At 35.9% G+C, this 11944-nt stretch overlaps 1 non-coding gene across 1 annotated transcript; it reads right to left on the bottom strand.

Moving 5' to 3' along the window:
• Nucleotides 1–2008: 2008 nt before the first annotated feature.
• On the bottom strand, nucleotides 2009–2115 carry LOC117612340. The gene has a single exon (XR_004583379.1). It is a non-coding gene; the product is annotated as a U6 spliceosomal RNA (small nuclear RNA).
• Between the last annotated feature and the right edge of the window lie 9829 nt (nucleotides 2116–11944).

Genomic DNA, 11944 nt, shown 5'->3' with positions numbered 1-11944 from the left:
TACAAACTCACACACATGCGGTTATAAAGATTTCAGTCTTAACAACTGTAAGCCCATTATTAATTTTGAATTATTAATTAAGTTGAACTATAGTAATAGTCCATAAATTTGTGCTACACGTGCATTTTGGTTCTTGAATTCGCAAAATGGTAAAATGGCTTAATTGTGTTGGTCCTCTGTTACATTTTTTTTGGGGTTAAATTTAGAGGGAAAAAAATATTTTCATGTTATTTTCTTATGGGCAAAAATCGGTTTGGGCATCTACAAACTACCGGCGCGTGGGCCATTTTGTGGCTGTCTTTGGGTTCTAAAATAATCCCCATGTCATCCCAAGCACGGCGATATGCTTGTATATGAATTTGGTTATCGTTTGACTGTCGATCGGATATCGCATATTAGGTGCTATCAGGGTTCGATATGTTTGGACCATTGGATCGACTCCAATTTTAGATATGTTGATCTAGGCATCTTTGGGATCGTGTAGGATTTTTCGGATCGTGAATTAGAGCCCTAGATGTCCTGATTCAATAACTTAAAGTTTGTATTAAACGATAACTGTCCGATCGTACGATCACGAGTGATCCGACAGTTCAATTCGGACCAAACTTGTAGGACATGTCTAACAGACCTTGTTGACCCAATTTGAAAAGTTTGACCACCCGGTTGACAAAGCGTCTTTCGAGGCTATCCCATCATCCGAAACACGTAGTTGGACTTTAAGAGCGTCTCGTTCCTCATATACATACTTGAAAACCCGGGAAACTAGGAGTTTAAATTAAAGTTCTCGTTCGAAGCGTTTATATTAATTTCGTACTAGTTTTATGAATTAGGTACTCCGGCTACTCGCTCGTATCAGGCGAGACCCTCTTAATTGTCAAGTAGCGTGGGACTACTTGTGAGTGGACTTGTTTTCAATTGATATGCATTATTCAATTTTTTGACGGAAAAACTGTGCAAAGGGATTTATTGGTTTATTGAAGTTCTAAAATATAATCAATTGGTGGAACTAGATATTTTCAAAAAGTAATTACAACATATTTGGGTTTTTGGCATATTTGAGTATCTTGAGTTTATATATTTGGATTTTGAGAATTTTTATCTATATTTAGTTATGTGTAGGGTACGTGGGGTGTTGATATAAGAATGCGGAAAGAAAGTGGATTTTGGAATGTTAGTTTGAAGTGCTATACGCAGTACCCTATGTACCTCCCCAGATACTTGGAAATTGAGATACTTGGATATGTTGGTACCCGGGCACTCTTGACGGGGTGTTTCGTAGACCCTTAGGGGGTTAATCTGCGCATATAGGACTTGTCACAAGCGTACGAGTATTGAGGATTCTGCTGCACGTGCTGGTGAGCTTAGTCCCAGTTAGACGGCTCATTTCCTAGCCATATGTTCAATTGAGGATTCTTCCATGTGGACTGGTCAAACAATCCCCCGGTTGGGTTTTTTTCTCGGTACAAACTAGGTGATGCCATACTTATATATTTATTTATATTTATATATTTCATATTATATACATATATATAACTATTCATTAAATTACTGATAAAATATTGCATTCTCAGATATATATGCTTTTCACTCATTAACTTTGTTGTAAGATATGGATTTTTGTGACGTGCTATAATAACAAAATCATGGTCGGAGATAGTGAGAGAGAAGGTGGTGATGGTGGAGTATTTGCTCCTTATTTTACCGGCCATGTGATTGAAGAGCTACTTTGTTACAAAAATGAGAAATACCTTGTAATTTTATGTAAAAATTTGAGTAGCCGTTGAATCTTTAAGTTGGTAACTCTTTGTCAACCTTTTCTACTTTTTATTATTATCTATAATATCAAGGGTTTGATTTTTTGTGTGTGCTGGTGCGTCTGGGTTTTACGTTCTCCTAGTCTTTGCTCTACCCGATAGTTGCTTAAGATACAAATTGACAGGACCCGATCCTAATTTCACTTTGGAATTCGAACCAAGCCCTGTACGTGTCCGACATCTAGCAACTGTCGGACACAATTGACCATTTCTCGATTTATGCGTGTCATCCTTGTGCAGGGGCCATGCTAATCTTCTCTGTATCGTTCCAATTTTATCGGATGTCCCCCAACTGTCGGACACGTACAGGGCTTGGTTCGAATTCCAAAGTGAAATTAGGATCGGGTCTTGTCACAAATAGGTATTGTTGAATGGGTTCAGTTTTTTTCATTCATGTTGTAGCAGATCTTTTGTGTCCATTCGAATCCTAAATCTCTAATTTGAATTCTCATACTTTTTCGAATCAAATTGGCCACTTCTACCCTTTCCTGCAGCCAACCCTAGTTCACGGTACATACAGGTATTGTTGAATGGGTTCAGCTTTTTTCATTCATGTTGTAGCAGACCTTTTGTGTCCATTTGAATCCTCAATCTCTAATTTGAATTCTCATACTTTTTCGAATCAAATTGGCCACTTCTAGCCTTTCCTACAGGCAACCCTAGTTCACGGTACATACAGGTATTGTTGAATCGTTTCAGTTTTTTTCATTCATGTTTTAATAGATCTTTTGTATCTATTCGAATTCAAAATTTCTAATTTGAATTCTCATACTTATAACAATCAAATTGGCAACTTCTAGAATTTTCGACAGTCAACCCTAGCTCACGGTACAGACAAGTATTATTGAATCGGTTTTAATTTTTTTCGTTCATGTTTTAATAAATATTTTTTTTTTCATTCGAATCCTCAATCTCTAATTTGAATTCTCATACTTTTTCCAATCAAATTGGCCAATGGTAGCCTTTTCTACAGGCAACCTAGCTCACAGTACAGACTGAAATTGTTGAATCGGTTAAGATTTTTTCATTTATGTTTTAACAGATCCTTTGTGTCCACTCGAATCCTCAATCTCTAATTTGAATTCTCATATTTTTTCCAATCAAATTGGATACTTCAAGCCTTTTCTTCAGCCCACCCTAGCTCACAGTACAGACAGGTGTTGTTGAATCAGTTTAGTTCTTTTCATTGATGTTTTAGAAGATCTTTTTTGGCCATTCGAATCCTCAATCTGTAATATTTTTTCCAATTAAACTGGCCACCTCTAGCCATTTCTACAACCAACCCTAGCTGACAGTACAAACAGTTATTGTTGAATCGGTTCTGTATTTTTCATTCATGTTTTAGCAGATCTTTTGTGGCCATTCGAAGCCTTCATCTCTAGTTTGAATTCTCATACTTTTTCCAATCAAATTGGCTATATCTAGCAATTTCTACAGCCAACCCAAGCTCACAGTACAGACATATATTGTTGAATTGGTTATGTATTTTTCATTCAAGTTTTAGCAGATCTTTTGCGGTTATTCGAATCCTCAATCTTTAATTTGAATTCCCATACTTTTTCCAATCAAATTGGCCACTTCTACCCATTTCTACAACGAACTCTAGCTCACAGTACAGATAGGTACTGTTGAATCAGTTCTGTATTTTTCATTCATGTTTTAGCAGATCTTATGTGGCCATTCCAATCCTCAATCTGTAATTTGAATTCTCATACTTTTTCCAATCAAATTGGCTATCTCTAGCCATTTCTACAACCAACCCTAGCTCACAGTACAGATAGTTATTGTTGAATCAGTTCTGTATTTTTCATTCATGTTTTAGCAGATCTTTTGTCGCCATTCGAACCCTCAATCTGTAATTTGAATTCTCATACTTTTTCCAGTCAAATTGGCATTCTCTAGCCATTTCTACAGCCAACCCAAGCTCATAGTACATACATGTATTTTTGAATAGGTTCTGTATTTTTCATTCATGTTTTAGCAGATCTTTTGTGGCCATTCGAATCCTCAATCTGTAATTTGAATTCTCATACTTTTTCTAATCAAATTGGCCATCTCTAGCCATTTCTATACCCAACCCTAGCTCATAGTACCGACATGTATTGTTGAATCGGTTCTGTTTTTCTCATTCATGTTTTAGTTGATCTTTTGTGGCCATTCGAATTCTCAATATGTAATTTGAATTCTCATACTTTTTCCAATCAAATTGGCTATCTCTAGCCATTTTTGCAATCAACCCTAGCACACAGTACAGGTAGTTACTGTTGAATCGGTTCTGTATTTTTCATTCATGTTTTAGCAGGTCTTTTGTCGCCATTCGAATCTTCAATCTGCAATTTGAATTTTCATACTTTTTCCAGTCAAATTGGCCTTCTCTAGCCATTTCTACAGCCAACCCAAGCTTACAGTACAGACATGTATTGTTGAATCAGTTTTGTATTTTTCATTCTTATTTTAGCAGATCTTTTGTGGCCATTCGAATCTTCAATATGTAATTTGAATTCTCATACTTTTTCTAATCAGATTGGCCATCTCTAGCCATTTCTACACCCAACCCTAGCTCTAGTACCGACATGTATTGTTGAATCGGTTCTGTTTTTCTCATTCATGTTTTAGCAGATCTTTTGTGGCCATTCGAATTTTCAATCTGTAATTTGAATTCTCATACTTTTTCCAATCAAATTGGCTATATCTAGCAATTTCTACAGCCAACCCTAACTCACAGTACAGACATGTATTGCTGTATCGGTTCATTTTCTTCATTCATGTTTTAGCAGATCTTTTGTCCCTATTCGAATTCTCAATCTCTAATTTGAATTCTCATACTTTTTCCAATTAAATTGTCTACTTCTAGCCATTTCTATAGTTAACCCTAGCTCAGAGTACATACATGTATTGTTGAATCGGTTCAGCTTTTTTCATTCATGTTTTAGCAGATCTTTTGTGGCCATTTGAATCCTCAATCTCTAATTTGAATTCTCATACATTTTACAATCAAATTGGCCACTTCTAGCCATTTCTACAGCCAACCTAAGCTCAGAGTATAGACAGGTATTGTTGAATCGATTTTGTATTATTCATTTATGTTTTAGCAGATTTTTTGTGGCCATTCGAATGCTCAATCTGTAATTTGAATTCTCACACGTTTTCCAATCAAATTGGCCGTCTCTAGCCATTTTTACAACTAACCCCCGCTCACAGTACAAATAGTTATTGTTGAATCGGTTCTGTATTTTTCATTCATGTTTTAGCAGATCTTTTGTAGCCATTCGAATCCTCAATCTGTAATTTGAATTCTCATACTTTTTCCAATCAAATTGGCCTTCTCTAGCCATTTCTACAGCCAACCCAAGCTCACAGTACTAACATGTATTGTTGAATCGGTTTTGAATTTTTCATTCTTGTTGTAGCAGATTTTCTGTGGCCATTCGAATCCTCAATATGTAATTTGAATTCTCATACTTTTTCTAATCAAATTGGCCATATCTAGCCATTTCTACACCCAACCCTAGCTCATAGTATCGACATGTATTGTTGAATCGGTTCTGTATTTTTCATTCATGTTTTAGCAGATCTTTTGTCGCCATTCGAATCCTCAATCTGTAATTTGAATTCTCATACTTTTTCCAGTCAAATTGGCATTCTCTAGCCATTTCTACAGCCAACCCAAGCTCACAGTGCATACATGTATTTTTGAATCGGTTCTGTATTTTTCATTCTTGCTTTAGCAGATCTTTTGTGGCCGTTTGAATCTTCAATATGTAATTTGAATTCTCATACTTTTTCTAATCAAATTGGCCATATCTAGCCATTTCTACACCCAACGTTAGCTCAGAGTACAGACAGGTATTGTTGAATCGGTTCAGCTTTTTTCATTCATGTTTTAGCAGATCTTTTGTGGCCATTTGAATCCTCAATCTCTAATTTGAATTCTCATACATTTTACAATCAAATTGGCCACTTCTAGCCATTTCTACAGTCAACCTAAGCTCAGAGTACAGACAGGTATTGTTGAATCGATTTTGTATTATTCATTTATGTTTTAGCAGATCTTTTGTGGCTATTCGAATCCTCAATCTGTAATTTGAATTCTCACACGTTTTCCAATCAAATTGGCCGTCTCTAGCCATTTCTACAACCAACCCCAGCTCACAGTACAGATAATTATTGTTGAATCGGTTCTGTATTTTTCATTCATGTTTTAGCAGATCTTTTGTCGCCATTCGAATCCTCAATCTGTAATTTGAATTCTCATACTTTTTCCAATCAAATTGACCTCCTCTAGCCATTTCTACAACCAACCCCAGCTCACAGTACTAACATGTATTGTTGAATCGGTTTTGAATTTTTCATTCTTGTTGTAGCAGATTTTCTGTGGCCATTCGAATCCTCAATATGTAATTTGAATTCTCATACTTTTTCTAATCAAATTGGCCATATCTAGCCATTTCTACACCCAACCCTATCTCATAGTATCGACATGTATTGTTGAATCGGTTCTGTTTTTCTCATTCATGTTTTAGCAGATCTTTTGTGGTCATTCAAATTCTCAATCTGTAATTTGAATTCTCATACTTTTTCCAATCCAATTGGCTATATCTAGCAATTTCTACAGCCAACCCTAAGAGTACATACATGTATTGTTGTATAGGTTCATTTTTTTCATTCATGTTTTATCAGATCTTTTGTGCCCATTCGAATTCCCAATCTCTAATTTGAATTCTCACACTTTTTCCAATTAAATTGTCCACTTCTAGCCATTTCTATAGTTAACCCTAACTTAGAGTACAGACAGGTATTGTTGAATCTGTTCAGCTTTTTTCATTCATGTTTTAGCAGACCTTTTGTCGCCATTCGAATCCTCAATCTGCAATTTGAATTCTCATAATTTTTCCAATCAAATTGGCCTCATCTAGCCATTTCTACAGCCAACCCCAGCTCACAGTACAGACATGTATTGTTGAATCGGTTCTGTATTTTTCATTCTTGTTTTAGCAGATCTTTTATGGCCATTCGAATCCTCAATATGTAATTTGAATTCTCGTACTTTTTTTAATCAAATTGGCCATATCTAGCCATTTTTACACCCAACCCTAGCTCCGAGTACAGACAGGTATTGTTGAATCGGTTCAGCTTTTTTCATTCATGTTTTAGCTGATCTTTTGCGGCCATTTGAATCCTCAATCTCTAATTTGAATTCTCATACATTTTACAATCAAATTGGCCACTTCTAGCCATTTCTACAGTCAACCTAAGCTCAGAGTACAGACAGGTATTGTTGAATCGGTTTTGTATTATTCATTTATGTTTTAGCAGATCTTTTGTGGCTATTCGAATCCTCAATCTGTAATTTGAATTCTCACACGTTTTCCAATCAACTTGGCCGTCTCTAGCTATTTCTACAACCAACCCCAGCTCACAGTACAGATAGTTATTGTTGAATCGATTTTGTATTTTTCATTCATGTTTTAGCAGACCTTTTGTCGCCATTCTAATCCTCAATCTGTAATTTGAATTCTCATACTTTTTCCAATCAAATTGGCCTCCTCTAGCCATTTCTATAGCCAACTCCAGCTCACAGTATAGACATGCATTGTTGAATCGGTTCTGTATTTTTCATTCTTGTTTTAGCAGATCTTTTGTGGCCATTCGAATCCTCAATATGTAGTTTGAATTCTCATACTTTTTCTAATCAAATTGGCCATATCTAGCCATTTCTACACCCAACCCTAGCTCATAGTACCGAGATGTATTGTTTAATCGGTTCTGTTTTTCTCATTCATCTTTTAGCAGATCTTTTGTGGTCATTTGAATTCTCAATCTGTAATTTGAATTCTCATACTTTTTCCAATCAAATTGGCTATATCTAGCAATTTCTATAGCCAACGCTAACTCACAGTACATACATGTATTGTTGTATCGGTTCATTTTTTTTATTCATGTTTTATCAGATCTTTTGTGCCCAATCAAATTCTCAATCTCTAATTTGAATTCTCATACTTTTTCCAATTAAATTGTCCACTTCCAGCCATTTCCATAGTTAACCCTAACTCAGAGTACAGACAGGTATTGTTGAATCGGTTCAGCTTTTTTCATTAATGTTTTAGCAGATCTTTTGTGGCCATTTGAATCCTCAATCTCTAATTTGAATTCTCATACATTTTACAATCAAATTGGCCACTCCTAGCCATTTCTACAGCCAACCCAAATTGTTCAATCGGTTCTGTATTATTCATTTATGTTTTAGCAGATCTTTTGTGGCGTTTCGAATCCTCAATCTGTAATTTGAATTCTCACATGTTTTCCAATTAAATTGGCCTTCTCTAGCCATTTCTACAACCAACCCTAGCTCACAGTACAGATAGTTATTGTTGAATCGGTTATGTATTCTTCATTCATGTTTTAGCTGATTTTTGTCGCCATTCGAATCCCCAATGTGTCATTTGAATTCTCATACTTTTTCTAATCAAATTGGCCTCCTCTAGCCATTTCTACAGCCAACCCCAGCTCACAGTACAGACATATATTGTTGAATCAGTTATGCATTTTTCATTCTTGTTTTAGCAGATCTTTTGTGGCTATTCGAATCCTCAATCTGTAATTCCAATTCTCATGCTTTTTCTAATCAAACTTGCCATCTCTAGCCATTTCTACACCCAACCCTAGCTCATAATACCGACATGTATTGTTGAGTTGGTTCATTTTTTTCATTCATGTTTTAGGAGATCTTTTGTGGCCATTCGAATTCTTAATCTGTAATTTGAATTCTTATACTTTTTCCAATCAAATTGGCTATATCTAGCAATTTCTACAGCCAACCGTAGCTCACAGTACAAACATGTATTGTTGTATCGGTTCACTTTTTTTATTCATGTTTTAGCAGATCTTTTGTGGCCATTCGAATCCTCAATCTCTAGTTTGAATTCTCATACTTTTTCCAATTAAATTGGCCACTTCTAGCCATTTATACAGCCAACCCTAGCTCAGAATACGGACAGGTATTGTTGAATCGGTTCAGCTTTTTTCATTGATGTTTTCGCAGATCTTTTGTGGCCATTCGAATCCTCAATCTCTAATTTGAATTCTCATACATTTTACAATCAAATTGGCTACTTCAAGCCATTTCTACAGCCAAGCCTAGGTCAGGGTACAAACAGGTATTGTTGAATCGGTTTGGTATTTTTCATTCATGTTTTAGCAGATCTTTTGTGGCCATTCGAATTCTTAATCTGTAATTTAAATTCTCACACTTTTTCCAATCAAATTGGCTATCTCTAGCCATTTTCTTAAAAGTTGGGTGCAAGCATTGACATATAGGTGTTGCTATTTTATTAAGGCAAAGGCATGATGCCTCCAAAAACAGGTAAAATCAGACTTGTGACTGTGACTGTGTGAGTGAGGCATAGTAAAAGAGCAGAAGAAAAGGTAGGGAAACAAAAGCAGCTGTATGAAGCTGTAAACCATATAATTATGCACAAGAGGCAGCCAATCTGTTTGGTTGGGTCATATCCAATTATCATATTAATAAACATGATGAGTTACATGCGTGCCCATGTGGCCCACCCCAGTACATGCAATATTGAAATACATTATAATCCTTTTATTTCATCAATAAATGAAGATAAAAAGACTTTGTATTCTTGACAAACTATAGTTAATTACATGTTCAATCAATCGTTAATTACGTGTTAACACACGTGATGCTGCGGTTTCCCCTGCCTGAACTAAGACCAAGATGAAGGCCGGTTGAGATCATCAAATGCCATGGAAATGTGTTGGCTCATAAACGCAAGGAAGTCAACATAATTAAACTACTACGATCCCACTAATTAGAAAATTATAAAAAAGAATGAGATTGGAGATGCAAAATGATTTGTAAAACTATGGGACTTACAGTTCGAGGGGTGGAATCGGTTATGTATTTTTCATTCATGTTTTAGCAGATCTTTTGTCGCCATTCGAATCCTCAATCTGTAATTTGAATTCTCATACTTTTTTCAGTAAAATTGGCATTCTCTAGCCATTTATACAGCCAACCCAAGCTCACAGTACAGACATGTATTGTTGAACCGGTTCTGTATTTTTCATTCTTGTTTTAGCAGATCTTTTGTGGCCATTCGAATCCTCAATATGTAATTTGAATTCTCATACTTTTTCTAATCAAATTGGCCATCTCTAGCCATTTCTACACCCAACCCTAGGTCATAGTACTGACATGTATTGTTCAATTGGTTCTGTTTTTCTCATTCATGTTTTAGCAGATCTTTTGTGGCCATTCGAATCCTCAATCTATAATTTGAATTCTCATACTTTTTCTAATTAAATTGGCCATCTTTAGCCATTTCTACACCCAACCCTAGCTCATAGTACAGACAGGTATTGTTGAATCGGTTTTGTATTATTCATTTATGTTTTAGCAGATCTTTTGTGGCCATTCAAGTCCTCAATCTGTAATTTGAATTCTCACACGTTTTCCAATCAAATTGGCCGTCTCTAGCCATTTCTACAACCAACCCCAGCTCATAGTACAGATAGTTATTGTTGAATCGGTTCAGTTTTTTTGATTCATGCTTTGGCAGATCTTTTGTGTCCAATTTGATTGGTAAAAGTATGACAGTTCAAATTAGAGATTGAGGATTCGAATGGACACAAAAGATCTGCCAAAGCATGAATCAAAAAAACTGAACCGATTCAACAATACTTGTCTGTAGCGTGAGCTAGGGTTGGCTAGAGCAAAGGCTAGAAGTGGCCAATTTGAGTCAAAAAAGTATGAGAGTTCAAATTAGAGATTGAGGGTTCGAATGGACACAAAAGATCATCCAAAACATGAATCAAAAAAGATTCAACAATACCAGTCTGTACCGTGAGCTAGGGTTGGGCACGTAAAAAGTTAGGAGTGTCCAATGTGACTGGTAAAAGTATGAGAGTTCAAATTAGAGATTGAGGATTCGAATGGACACAAAAGATCTGCCAAAACATGAATCGAAAAAACTTAACCTATTCAACAATACTTGTCTCAAGCGTGAGCTAGGGTTGGCTAGAGTAAAGGCTAGAAGTGGCCAATTTGATTGGAAAAGGTATGAGAGTTCAAATTAGAGATTGAGGATTTGAATGGACACAAAAGATCTTCCAAAATGTGAATCAAAAAAACTGAACCTATTCAACAATACTTGTCTCTAGCGTGAGCTAGGGTTGGCTAGAACGAAGGCTAGAAGTGGGGAATTTGATTCGAAAAAGTATGAGAGTTCAAATTAGAGATTGAGGATTCGAATGGACACAAAAGATCTACCAACATGAATCAAAAAAGTTGAACAGATTCAACAATACCGGTCTGTACCGTGGGCAAGGGTTGGGCGCGTAAAAGGCTAGGAGTGTCCAATTTCATTGGTAAAAGTATGAGAGTTCAAATTAGAGATTGAGGATTCGAATGGACACAAAAGATCTGCCAAAACATGAAAAAAAAAAACTGAACCGATTCAACAATACTTGTCTGTAGCGTGAGCTAGGGTTGGCTACAGCAAAGGCTAGAAGTGGCCAATTTGATTGGAAAAAGTATGAGAGTTCAAATTAGAGACTGAGGATTAGAATGGACAGAAAAGAAATGCCAAAACATGAATCAAAAAAGTTGAAAAAGATTCAAGAATACCAGTCTGTACTGTGAGCTAGGGTTGGCCACATAAAAGGCTACGAGTGTCCAATTTGATTGGTCAAAGTATGAGAATTTAAATTAGAGATTGAGGATTCGAATGGACACAAAAGATCTGCCAAAACATGAATAAAAAAAACTGAACCGATTCAACAATACTTGTCTGTAGCGTGAGCTAGGGTTAGCTAGAGCAAAGGCTAGAAGTGGCCAATTTGATTGGAAAAAGTATGAGAGTTCAAATTAGAGACTGAGGATTAGAATGGACAGAAAAAAAATGCCAAAACATGAATCAAAAAAGTTGAAAAGATTCAAGAATACCAGTCTGTACTGTGAGCTAGGGTTGGGGTTATAAAGGGCTAGGAGTGTCCAATTTGATTGGAAAAAAAAAGGAAGTTCAAATTAGAGATTGATTCAATTTGATTCAAAAACATGAATAAAAAAAGTGAAAATTCAACAATAGTTCAAATTGAGCTAGGGTTGGATA

The sequence above is a fragment of the Prunus dulcis genome, chromosome 8 (assembly GCF_902201215.1).
Source record: "Prunus dulcis chromosome 8, ALMONDv2, whole genome shotgun sequence".
Classification (NCBI taxonomy): Eukaryota; Viridiplantae; Streptophyta; class Magnoliopsida; order Rosales; family Rosaceae; genus Prunus; species Prunus dulcis.
Note: the sequence above shows the minus strand (reverse complement) of the source record. Positions and strands in the feature narration are given on the sequence as shown.